General features: G+C 42.4%; 1 pseudogene; it reads left to right on the top strand.

Moving 5' to 3' along the window:
• The first annotated feature begins 223 nt into the window (after window positions 1-223).
• LOC115384506 (carbohydrate sulfotransferase 12-like) lies at window positions 224-11,419 on the top strand (annotated as a pseudogene).
• The last annotated feature ends 160 nt before the right edge of the window (window positions 11,420-11,579 follow it).

Raw genomic sequence — 11,579 nt, 5'->3', positions numbered from 1 at the left:
ATGCAGCATGGGGAGGAATTAGGAGGCGATGTGTCCGTGTTATTTATGCTCATTAGTCCACATAATTAATCCCTGATGAAAGCGGCCGCCACTGTTCATCAGCCACATCGACTGCGGACGCTGCAGAGATCTTTTAGGTCACTGACCTGAGTCCACCTCATTTGTTTCACACGCCAGGACAGATTTTCAACTGTGAAGTATTACACAGCAAATTAAACCCTCAATGATTTATAAACCAAGTAAAGATCTAATCGAACAGGTATGTCCCCCAATGGACCCTCATTTGTTTATATCAAGTAAAGCATCATCAGACCATACGATCAAACACATTCTGGGAAAAATGAACCCATCTGGTCCTCTGATGGACTGATGCTGTTGTGCTGTCCTACACTTCATAAATTAAAAGGCTTTTTATTGAGAATTCTGCTGCTTGCTTCAGTTAAATTCCTGCTGTGACGTTAGGTTTCAGCAGGCTGGCTGCCAGAGAGCTGGCTGGTGCTTTTGATGTGGAGACAGCTGCCACCCGATCATTTTCCCATCTGTCACGGATCTTATAAATACTCTGCAGGAGACAGCTGCTGAGGCTTCATTCAAACATCCGCCAGTGTCCAGAAAATGTACTGTGTGTTGCAATCTGGAGCCGTGACCCAGAAGTAAATATCCATCCATTAGCTAATGCCTCTTATCCCCAGAGGACGGTGGAAGGGACTCTGATGATAAATATCAAGTCACTCAAGATCATTACAGTAAAGATTCAGTTTTGTAGTTTTGACGTTTCTTCTTAGAGGATAAATTACAGTGTTTTAATGTTGGACTTAATTGTACTGTGATATAATGCAACAACAACCCCAGACATTTAAAGGATAGAACCTGACAGTAAACATTTTGAACGTTAATTTTCTGTCAAGATTTTCTTGGTCTTGGGTACATGCCTTTCAGATGTTTTGTTTTAACTGTTTATTTATTTATTTATTCATTCCAGAAGGTGCTTCTTTGAAGAAAGAAGAATGAGAAAAACATTTTATTTTTTCACATTCAGCATGAACCAGCAGCCTGGTGAATCAGAATGCGTTATTTCAGGGATTAACCCTTTGGACAGTGATCTAACATGATGGACCTGGACTCTGGTTCACGGCTTCATCATAAGCTGTGGTTTACTGTATTTGTCTTTAGGAATAGCTAAGTTCTGACATGTTTTGCTTTCCTTTTTCTCCTCCAAGGGACAAATAAACCATTTGTCCCATTAATTTTCTGCACATATACGTTCCTGTCAGAGGCGTAGTACAGAGGGGGTGGAGCATTCTTGACGGGCCCTTACGATGGTAGTTTTACCATTCAAAAAATCCCTCATCCTACCATCAAACAACACACTAATGCTCACTTTTATTGAGCCAAGCAAACACATATGCTTCAGAAAGCAGAATAAAGTCACAAACCAGTTCACAAACTTGTTTGAAGAACAAATACACACACGCACGCACACACGCACTACAAATGCAGCCAAACAGCTGTCAATCTCAGAGCATCCGCTGTCCATGGTGCTGAAATCTCAGATAAAAAGTCACGGGCTAAATCTGTACCATCTTTGATACAGCTTAAATATAAAATGAACACAGCTGGTCTAAAATTACACAATCTATTCAGATAGATATAGACACCGCTATCTATCTTTTGGAATTCACATATATTAGAAAAAAATAGACTCAGCGGTCTCTTGTAGTTGAAAGCAACACAAGGCACATTCAAATAGACAGGTGTTTAAGACCACAGCATTCTGATAAAGATAATATTTTTTAAGATTTGACTGACTCACCAATGGCTCCGATGTTAGGTTTTGGGTAGTACCGCAAGAGTTCAGATCAAGTGCAAAAGAAAAAACTCGTTCATGCCGCACAGCCAATCAGCGCTGGCTTACAGCTCTGATGCATTCATGGACAGTCGTAATGTAAGAATTGGCAATTTGGAGCCCACACTCATATGCATATACCTTCTCGCACTCACTGCACATTACATTATAATAATTTATTTACGATTAAATGTGAACACATCACATGAAACGGGGCCCTATGACCTTGTGGGCCCTGGGGCGACCGCCCCTTGCCCCCACTCTGGCTCCGCTACAGCTTCCGGTACAGTGTACACTATCCCTACTACTTAAATAAATCAAAATCCTAAAACACACTGACATTTTGATCAGTTTTACTCTTTATAACATATCGTCCATCCATCCATCCATCCATCCATCCATCCATCCATTCATCCATCCATCCATCCATCAGGGTCATGGGCTGCTGCAGCCAGTTCCAGTTTACTGCGGTCACGGCAGGATCTACCTGGACAGGTCACCAGTCCATCACAGAGACAGACAACTGCACACACTCACCATGCCTCGGGGCAATTTGGGGTCACCGGTTGTGCATGTTCTTGGACTGTGGGAGGAAACCAACACACACACACACACACACACACACCACACACACACACACACACACACACACACACACACACACACACACCACACACACACGGAGAATGGGCAAACTCCAGAAAAGTTCAAGTTTATTGTCATTTAGTGAAGACATGTTTCCCTGCACAATGACATTCTTTCTCTGATCAAAGAACGTCTCAGATATATCCCATTTAAATAACTTTCATTGTTTTGCTTTTTTATGACAACCTATGAAATAAAAAAAGCTAAGGGAGGGCTGCAGTAGGTTACAGAATAAGACATAAGCTGGAACAGATGACACTATATTACACAGGACAGTAAAGGAGTTTAACAGTAAAAGCTTTAAGTCCTTCAGACTGTGAGGGAGTCATCCTGTCATACTTTGGAGATCCAGCGCCTCGTGTGGCTGGATTTACGGTTTCCCAGCCTAAATTTGGAGGGACGCCTAGGCCGGTGGGAGAAAGCGGCGTGCAGGGCGTGGGAGCCGGGATCTCGCGGTATTTGGGCCGTGGAGCGTGGGGAGAGGGAGCGGCCTCAGACGGGCTCACATCACCGGGCGGACGGACCGGAGGAGACGCAGCCGGCACCTCGGCTCCTCTGCGGGGGTAAGGAACCGGATTCCATTCGGGCCCCGGTGGGCTTTCTCCGGCTCGGTGATGCTCGGAGCGCCGTGAGCTCCGGTGTGAAGGGCTCGGCAGGGAGCGAGCCGGGATGAGGAGCGGATGACACCGAGGGGGGAGAGACCCGGGCTGGAGAGACGCTCTTTGTGTCTTCTGTGGAGGGTGTCCGCTCAAAGGACACGTTGTTTGCCCGTTTGCTGGATAAATTCTGTTTTTTTTTTTTCCATCACGGAGGATGCGCTCTTTCCCCAAGACTGTAATAACCAAAAGCCCCTGTGCTTCATAATAAGCACGTTTTTTTGCCTTTTCCAAAAAATTTAAATATACCTGTTTTTCACTTGTCTTATAGCTGCAGGAGAAATTGGATGAGTCTGGGTGTGTTCTTGTCAAACAGGCTCTTCAAGTGAAAGTAACAGTAAACTCTCATCTCATCCCACTCAGAGCCTGCTGAGACCCTCAGATTGCGGTGTGTGTGTTTTGTGTGTCTGAAGTGTGTGTCCCACCCCCAACAGGCCAGGTTGTTCACATGTCCCTGGCAGCTGGGTGCCCTGGGGTGGAGGTGGTGTGCCCATGACCCCCGGGGCAACCCCCCCCCCCCCCCCCCCCCCCCCCACACCACACACACACACCACACACAACACACACACCCAACCACTGGCCTGAACCCTCATCATAAGATGCTCTATACAGCACAGCATTATCTTTATTATTCTATGGTGTACCTGTATGGGAGGGTGAAAATGAGGCTGGTTAGGAAAGCTTCATTTTTCATGTTTCGGCCAACAGCATATTCTAAATATTTCATGAGGAGAATATGATAAAACCACTCTGTCTTTCCTAGTTGTATCAAGCTGTCAAGGTTTTAGTGCTGTTTTCTGTTCTTTCAGTCGCAGGAGGGATCATCGGCAGTAGCAGGCACCATAAAGCTCCAGACCGCCACTTCAAGCTTCTCTTCGCCAGTCGCGGACCTTGAGGCGGCCCAGCATGGGAACAATGGCCCAGTATACGGCTGGCTTTCATACTGGGGTCTCTGTTCATGAGCCTGCTCATCATTGTGTACTGGGAAAACATTACTGCGGCGTGGACGCAGTTCGGTGCCTATTCTCTATGGACCCACTTCACACTGGCTGGAATAACAGGACCAACAAAGACCCTTCACAGCCTGTTAACACCAGCAGATCTGAGGCCACTGTCCCCACCACCACGCACATCCCTGTTCAGCAAGATGAACAGGGGCAACACTGGGAGGAGGAGGAACTGGAGGTAAAACAGGAGAGGAGGAAGGAGGAAACACTGGAGGGAAATGAGAAAGAGAGCAGTGGCGTTTCTGCTGAAGATATGGAACAAAAAGCGAGGAAGCAGAGGATCATGGACGTGTGCTCAGAAATGAGCTCCTCCGAGGAGTTTCCAGCAATGAAACGCAGTTTTAATCAGATCCCAAACATGGAGCTGGATCACTTCATAGTCGATGATAAACACCAAATCATCTACTGCTATGTTCCCAAGGTACGTCCGCATTGTGTGGTTCTGTCTGGTGTGTGTGTGTGTGTGTGTGTGTGTGTTTCTTGTATTTCTATCCTTGTCGGGGCCAAATGTCCCCACAAGGATAGCAAACGTGGAACGACGTGCCTTGTGGGGACCTTTTTCCGGTCCTAAGTAGGAGAAACAGTGTTTTCTTGACCATGTTGTTGTTACTGAAAAAAGTAAAAGTGCAAAAACATTTCTTTAGGGTTAGGCTTTGTTGTGGTGTGGGTTAGGGTTAGGGTAAGGGTCAGGGTTAGGGGCTAGACATGAATGGGAGTCAATGGACGGTCCCCACAAGGATAGAAATACAAGACTGTGCGTGTGTGTGTGTGTGTGGGGAGTGCTGCAGTAGTCAAAAACTGTGTAAGACAAACAGCTTGGAAGAAAAGTGCTTTATTGGCTTTAGTACTTATTGGCAAGTCACGATATTTATACACACATTCATAGCTCTGTCTTTATTTCTAAATATTTTGTCTTCTTCTCCCCCCTCCCCCCACGTCTCCCGTGGCGTCTCTCTGTTTAGGTGGCATGCAGCAACTGGAAGAGGATGATGATGATCCTCAGTGAGTCTCAGATCTCACCCTCCTCAGGAAAACCTGACACTGATCCCGTAGAAATACCTACTAACATCGTACCACAACGGCTCTAACTACCATCACTTTTGATAAGTAAGACACGTCACGCTGTTTACACCCAGAGCCCAAATGTGTGTTTTAAATGTGCTTATTTTATGTCAGTAGCTCTATAAAGTTCAGTTTCATCTCGTCGTGCTTGAGTGTTATAAAATGGCATGATAGCCAATAAACAGTGCTTTACTTTACAGTAAATAAGTATGAGTACAATGAGTGCAGCTCACCAGGAACATGATATCACGATTGGAATTTTATGATTTAGTTTCTGTGAATAAAGGGAGCAGTTGCACTTTTTTAACTGTGCGTCTTCCTAGGCAATTTTTCCACATTTGACCAAAGATTAAATATTGCAATGCGGTGCAAGTTTAATAATTGTGGGGGCTTTCTGTCTGAAAAAAAAACAAAAAAACAAAACAAACAACAACATTATTTTAAAGGGGTTCACAAAGAAGCAGAACACGCAATCAGCACTTCCTGCCACACAGCCGTTGTTTGAGTGAAACATTAAAATCTGTGTTTATCACTTTTTATGTGGGATGTTCATTGTTTTGTGCACTGTGCATTGTAATGGATATTGTATTTAGATACCGACTTTTACAAAATTTGAGCTGCAGACAGAGAACACTTTGTAAGCTTTAACATTTGTGTGAAACGGCTCAGTACTTCCTTCCTTTATACCACTTTATTCTGCTCTGGATCCAGTCCCAGATCACAAGGCTTTTCTTACAAGAAAAGAATGACAGTATAGACAATAAAAAGTACGGTCAGTGCCAGGCCAGCATCACTTTTCTTTGTGGCTTCATAAAAGGCAAACTGTCTCTTTTAGTCATCAGCTCACTTCAAAGGAAAAAATGTTGAGGCATTAGCAGAACTGTACAATGGGCCAAAATACACACTTTCATTTAAATTATCTTACATGCAAAAAAACAAAAACAAACAAAAATAGCACTTCCCCCCTAACAAGCCAGTAAATGCCTGAATGGAACTGAGCAAGCCAATAGAGAGACTGAAACTGTGTGTAAACAGGAGGAGTCCCTACCACAAACACACATACCTCAGGCTCTAAAAGCAGAAAGGAGGAACATTTGGCAGAAACTGAAGACCAACTTGCACATTTGAAGTGAAAGGGAGCGTTCTTCTTCTGTCATGTTACTCATGCTTTGATCCAACTACTCTTCCTAAAATTGTGAAATTACATTTTAAGCCCGTTGCAGTACTTCTCTCTTTCCTGAAAAAACTGATAGAACTTCAGTTTTCAAATAGATTCTTGATGTTCCTGTGTACACTGCTTGGAACAGGACAGGTTTTGTTTCTGTCGTAACATTCAATACTGAGCTGCACTAAAAAAAGTGTGAGTGAACTGGTTATTTACTGAGCTGACAGTTGGAGGAGAGAGTGGAAACCACGGGCTTGGCGCTGCAGCACACAGGGCCATTCTCTGAGCCGAACTCATGTTTTTTTGTGTCAGTATCAAGGACGCACAAGACACGAGTTGCAAGGGGTTGTTTCAGACTTGCCTTCTGACTTTGAGCAGTCACAGAGGTGCTGTCGGTGGAACGGTAACTCCTACAGGGGAGCATTCATGTTGCTTTGTTGTTCTTCCTGACCAGGTTTCCCAGCATTTATGTTCTCTGTCCCACCACCTGATGCAGTCAAGCTCCAGAAGTACACCAAATTCTGTTTGTGCGAGACCCCTTTGTCAGACTCATCTCTTCTTCAGGAACAAGTTTGGAAAGTGTGTATCCGACTGTGCATGTTCACATTCACACATGCTTCTCTTCTCATCAAACAGCAGTCAGCACTGAAGTGTGTCTCTCTCTCATGTGCTTGTGTTGCCAGGCCCAATCAGGTCTTCTACAAGCGGTTTGGTTCCGTGATCCTGCGTCGTTACTGCGGTGTTGTCTTATTTGCCAGACACAGCCAAGGAGGCGTTTGCTGCAGGGACTCCAACCCACGTTTCAGCAGTTCATCACCTACCTGCTAGATCCCCAGACCGAGAGAAGAGAGCTCTTCAATGAACACTGGCGGCAGGTATTCGTCTCACACACACACACACGCACACTCACGTAGACACTGACTCTGCTATTGTAAATTGGGTTTTCAAATATTGGTAGTTTAATTGTCATGACTTCTTTTCTTCTTCGCTTTTGGCATGTCTCCTGTTAAAAGACATGGAATTTTTCTTTCCCTGATGAGTTGAAGCATGTGTATCATAATGGCTTATGAATCATGCAGGTGGATGATATTTGGCATTTGATATGCAACAGATCAGTACAGCTGTTTTTATTGTCTGAGCACAGTGGGGTTTAAAGCATGAAGCTGACAGTCTTATATATTTCCACAGTTTGGGAAATGAGTGAAAGTTTAAGGATTACAATTAATTCTAAGTATAAGATGCCATGTTGTGTGAAAAAAAAGTCAAAATATACACTTTTCTCAGCCATCAACACATTGAAGTAAAGAGGAATCTCTGTTACAGAATGTCAGATCCTTGAATTGAGGCTTCCTAATGGTGCTTTTAGTGGGTTTCTTTTATATTTATCACAGACATATTTCAGTAAGTCATCCCTGACTTGTTTTTCCTGAAGAAGAATTTCTCTGTTGTGCTTTCATATTGGGAAAATATAGCATCAGGTCAAGAAAAGGAGTCAGATGTCAGATTGTTTTTTGAAGCTTTCTCTGCATCAAATCATATCTAGCTTGAAGGCTTAAAACGGGGCACTCTAAAACAAATTTGCTGAAAGTGGATCTGTTGCATCCACGGCACGATCAGCCACGGAAAGTGAGCACACCACCACAAGATCAATATGTGACATTCTGCTTTGTTAGACATAGAAAAGCAACTTTCCCACTGGTGCACAATTTGCTAAATTAAGATGCCAGACCCCAATCAGCCAACGTCTAGCCGAACAAAACTGTCTGGCAATGATCTCATAGGATGAGAAGCAGCTCTGAAATACTTCTCATGAGGGGACACAAGGACAAAACCTTGAAGCGGGCTAAAAGGTTTCAGTATGACACAGTGAGTGATGGAAAAAAAAAAAAGCTATTTCTGATGAAACAGTTTGAGATTGTTGCTGCATCAGAAATCTGCGTGTAAGATGAACCAATAGCATTGGACCAAACCCTCAGTCGAAGATTTTTCAGACTGTTTTCTTCAAAGAATTGCAACAAAGTTTGATTTGTGAAGGAGTCATGCTGCAGGAAAATTATCAGTGTCCCTTTTAGTCAAATCTACGTCTCTTACCTGTTTGTCCCTTCCTGTTTAGTTTTGTTGCATGTGTAATGTCTGCTTCTCCTTTTCTCCGTACTTTGTGCCATTGTGATCCTGCCTTCTGTGTTTTTCCCATGTTCTGTGCCTTTTTGCATTTTTGAACTCTGTGCACACTGCTTCTGACGATGTTCTTATCAGATTTGGGCAAACCCTCGTCAGATCGAGTACTACTTTCACTGGAGCAAAGAGAGTGCAAAAAACCCCATGAGACGTCCCGCTATCTATTTTTAAGTTTTCAACATTTCACTTGAATTCTTCAACTAGGGGCTTTTTTTAAGCAACCACAAACTCAAATCCCTCTGGCGGGATCAAAATACCTCTCATTTTTAAATGGCCGGCATTTACAAACCCTTTGTCCAGTGTCAGCAATGTCAGCAACATGTCTGAAGAGGCCGGGGAGGACGAGGCGATTTCAGGAGATTTCATCAGCATCGCTTTGATTCTCATGTCTTCTTTGAAAATTAAAAAAAAAAAAAAGTTTGCTTTAGCTAAATTCTGTAAAAAAAAAAAAAAACCCAAATAATTCTGTGCTCCTTGCTGCTTCCAGCAAGCCGTTAATGATTCACATACACCCTGTATTCACTGTTTAATCTTTTTTTTTTTTACATGTTGCTTCCCACGGCATTGTCTTACTGATATCAAATGACTTTCCACTTGGTTTCAGTCCCATGACAACTTGTTACGAGGAGATTTCATTTTTTGTCAATAATGACCTTAACCATGTTGTAATATTGGAAATAGATCACTAATTGCTTTTTTCTTTGATCCCAAGACTTGTCTGTTCCTTGAAATACAAAGTTATTTACAGTTTTTATTATTCTGAAACTGAATTCTTAGAAAATTATTCATGTGTATTATTCTTTATTGAGCGATTTATTGCATTGTGATTAAGTTATAGTCCTCAAGAGACATTGCTGAGTTACATGTGGCTTTAACCACAGTTATCCTGAACCCATAGAGGTGCAGATCTCGAACTGCAAACATCAAATCTTGGAGTTTGTAGATTCTTTGAATTTACTGCCATCACCACCACTTTTCCTATGTTCTTTAGGCTTGAGGGCACCTAGACAAATATTTTATACATTAATTTTTGTCAATTTTGTTTAAAGATTCAATGTTTGTTTTTCTTTTACCAGATGATATGTAGCTTTTTAAATTTTGGTTCACTCCATGTTATGTCAGCCTATGGCGATACTTGTTGAGAATCTATAGAAAAGCTTAGGAGAAAAATGACACCACAGTGAGTGAAAATGTAACAAACCAAAAAAAGAAAAAACGAAACTGCTTGGGATTCAGAGGGTTAAAGCTTGAACCACACTGTGGCCCATCGACTCTCACCCAACACATGGTTTGTTTCACACCAAGTTTATATTTTATTAACGCTGGACTTGATGTTTGCCACAATCGACAAAAAGATGTTGTTGTTAGCAGCTGTTGGGATCCAAATAATTGCACCCCCCTACTCCTTTTTTTAATTGTGATTTCTTCTTAAAGATTACGTGGTGAGTTAAAATGCAGCTGCTGACACCCCAGAATGATTCTGCTGCTCTGCCCCACCTGCAGCTCCCTGCTGCCTCTCAACACTTTGACAGCCACTGGTTCAGCTAATTATTCCCTTCATTTTCTGCACAGCCTTCATGGTGTAACAACTGTATAAAAATTATCTTTCCAAGAATGTAGTGAAACACATTTTTTTGTTTTTGGGTTGGTTTCTGTTTTATAACAGACTGAAATGAACTCATCCCTGCTCCATTCCTCCTCTCAATAACATCCCATCAACAACACACAAATCCCAACCCTTGTTATTTATATTTTACTTGTTTTACCCTCTGCTGCCATTTTTTCCTCCTCTTGTTTATATTCAGACTTTTTGTGTTCTTCCTCCATTGCACTTATATGACATCTATAATTTAAGATCATCAGAATGACTGTGGTAGCAGGCGATAAACTTGTGTAGCAAAATGCACATAAGATAAAACTTGCAAACAGTTTTCAACTGATTCAACGTGTGAATGAATATACAGTTTTGACGGAGCAGCCGTGTGTGTTTTGTGTTTCAGATTTACCGTCTGTGCCATCCTTGTCAGGTGAAGTATGACTTCATCGGGCGACTGGAGACCCTCGACACAGACGCAGAGCAAGTTCTGAAACTCATGAAAGTGGACAATCTGCTGCATTTCCCTTCAGCGTACCAAAACCTGACTGTAGTCAGCTGGGTAAGAGACTGGTTTGAGCAGATTCCCTTTGAGGCACGGAGGAAACTGTACAAGCTGTACGAACCTGACTTCAAGCTGTTTGGCTACCCCAAGCCCGACAGCGTCGTAGACGAGTAGACGGCTCCGAGCAGGATACCTGGGAACTGCACCATGTGTAGAGTCCACGTCCCGCCAACCTGCACACAGCCAGCACATCTTCCTGAAGACCTGTCAATGCTGCTGTTTGCACCTTTTATTTAGTGCAAACCTCAAACTACAGAAGTGCCTGTCAGTGTAATTCTGTCATCATTTTATATGTATGTATGACGCAAACTTGGTTGCCAATTACATGTTTTCAGTCTGTTTTCCTCATGCAAAAGCACTTTGTATAATATTCTGTGAATATTTTGTTTCTCAAAAAGCTATTTCTTGATGTTTCAAGTGGAGGTAGTGTGCCTTCATTACTGTAATGAACTCATGTTTGAAAACTGTAATTTAACAGTTTGTTATGTTGGGTGGTTGAACACACAAAGGTGAAGGAGGATTCAAACAGTTAAATGTATCCATATGTGTCAAAATCATAATGCAGTTGAAAGAAAGCAACTCAATAAGTCACCACCAATCAATTTAAGCACTATTTATTTAAATTTTAACTGCTAAAGTAAGAGGGGTAATCAGTGGAAAGCCAACATAATGATGGTATTATGATAATTATATGGAATATTGTGGAATATTAGCAGAAATTGAACTGACATTTTGACAACCATACAAACAATACCCTTTTTTTTATGTCAGGAGTGACTGATTAAAATTATGTTTGTGCGTAAAACAAAGGCTCTGCCACTCTTTCCTTTGCCTTTTTTTTCTCATTTTCAGAACACTTAA

The sequence above is a fragment of the Salarias fasciatus genome, unplaced genomic scaffold, assembly GCF_902148845.1.
Source record: "Salarias fasciatus unplaced genomic scaffold, fSalaFa1.1, whole genome shotgun sequence".
Lineage (NCBI taxonomy): Eukaryota > Metazoa > Chordata > Actinopteri > Blenniiformes > Blenniidae > Salarias > Salarias fasciatus.
The sequence above is the reverse complement of the archived record's forward strand: the minus strand, read 5'-3'. Positions and strand labels throughout refer to the sequence as shown.